Source organism: Fragaria vesca, linkage group LG5 (genome assembly GCF_000184155.1).
Source record: "Fragaria vesca subsp. vesca linkage group LG5, FraVesHawaii_1.0, whole genome shotgun sequence".
Classification (NCBI taxonomy): domain Eukaryota; kingdom Viridiplantae; phylum Streptophyta; class Magnoliopsida; order Rosales; family Rosaceae; genus Fragaria; species Fragaria vesca.
The window spans coordinates 25,871,697-25,873,885 of record NC_020495.1 but is presented as its reverse complement, the minus strand read 5'-3'; positions in this window follow the sequence as shown (position 1 = coordinate 25,873,885).

Sequence of the window (2,189 nt, the reverse complement as noted above, 5' to 3'; positions counted from 1 at the left end):
CGAGTCTCATAATAGCTTGGTTTTGTATGCAGGAGCAATGTAACATTCTGCTCCTTTGAGTTTTGACGTACTAGATGCCTGTCACGCCCCAATTTTTGAAAGGAAATTTTCAAAAATTTTGGCATGATATAACTTAAAATACTATAATCCCAAAACCTGTTTAAAAAAAAATCAAGGAGAAATTAACTCAATGCGGAAAGTAAATTTACACAAAACTCCAAATTGAGTTAAACATTACATTTCCTTGTTTACATATACTTGAGAGTCAAGAAATGAAACGCTCACATGAGTTTAATATTGTCTATCCCAATGTATATATATAAAAAAAAAATATACAATGAACAACCAAAACCCAACAAAAAAAACCCTGCCACTAAGCCTCCACCTCAACATTGCTGATCCTCACCTACAGGTCTAACCCCTACACCAAGAATTGATGCACCGAGTTGTAAACAACAAACCCGGTAAACTAAAAAGCTCGTATGAGTAAACTCAAAAATAACACAACATTTATCACATCCAATATTCCACAAGAGAGATTGGATCAATAATTAAAAACCACACATCCAACACATTACCCAAGAAATGTACCCATGAGTCCCAGATATTTAATAAAATACCCCTCATGACCTACAACAACACTATGTGTACCCATGGGTCCCAGATACCATACAGTATCTCCCATGACCTACACTGACAGACGGACTAGAACTCTATTACTAACCGTAACCAATCACCCGGCCAAAGGCTTGGAACCCGGTTTGACTGTCTAATAATCAACAAAAAAGTGATAAATAGCATCTTAACCGCAACCAATCACCCAATTAAAGGCTTGGAACCCGGTTTGGCTATTTATCCAACAATCATAATATCACAACATTATCTTATATCCTCCCACATAGATATATTTACATGAACAAATTATAGATATTCCACAACAATAATCTATCAATAATCAATAAAATTATGATCACATGAATCTCAAAATAGCATTTAAAGAAAACTTGTTTTATCTTATCTATGAGCCGTTGACGATCAAGCTAAGACAAATTTTTATACAAGACCCACTACTACACCTTGTGGTTCACCAACTAACGAAAACCATAAATTCAAGCAAGAATCAAAACTCATGGCTTAACTCAGCTCAAGCTCCAAAAGAAATAATTTAAAGCACACGAAAAACAAGTCCTCTAACTTCGAGCTCAAAAGCTCCACAGATCTCCAATATCCGCTAGAACCCGCTTCGAAATCGCACTAGAAATCTCCACTAATCATCCTGACACCAACAGATAAACGCACAACCAAAAAGCAAAGACCTCCCAAACAAAAACTTGGATCAATGAGGGGTCCCACCACAAAACGCTCCTAAGAAGAGACATTGATCAACCTATCAATAAATCTACTATTCGCCATAATAATCTCTTAATAAACCTTGACTCGAAAAGCTTCTTGAGTCAACAGGGGAAAACCTTCTCCCATAATGCTACATCATGAAAAAATACCTACAACGACACAAATCATCAAATCAACATCACCATGCAACTCTTAAACTACCACATAGGATTTACAGCATCAAGACTCATTGCTTAAATGAACTCTAGCTCACTTGGGATCACCACTGGATTTATTCCGAATCCATGACTACGACACAACTACCAATTTATCATTTACCTCGAAACTTCGACAAAATAACCAGAATCTCTACCCTTCAAATCGAAGCGTTGAAATCGCATTCCATAATTTCAAGCTCTGAGGATGCTACCCAAAAACTAAAGTAGGAATAATTTAAATATTCCCACACACACCACAACCAAAACTTTGCTCCATCTCACTGAATTAGAAATAAGGGGAGAACGGATCCTCCCATTGTTGTGTCGTAGTTAGTCACCCATTGCGAATGAAATGATGTCAAAAATCAGCTTCGATCAAAAATTTAAGACTTACATCAACCACCCGGAACGACACTGCTTAAAAATTACTTTGGACACCCACGCACTCTTGCTCTAAGATCCAGTGGGTTTTATTCCACTGCTACCACTTCCACCAACTCCACACAACTGCTATAGAATACCTATGACAACACGAATAAATTCACCAGGTGTTGTCGTAAAAACTGAAATGACCACAACCATTTCGCTCTCACTCCACCATTACTTTTCAATTCAATTTACATTATCATCTTCCAAACA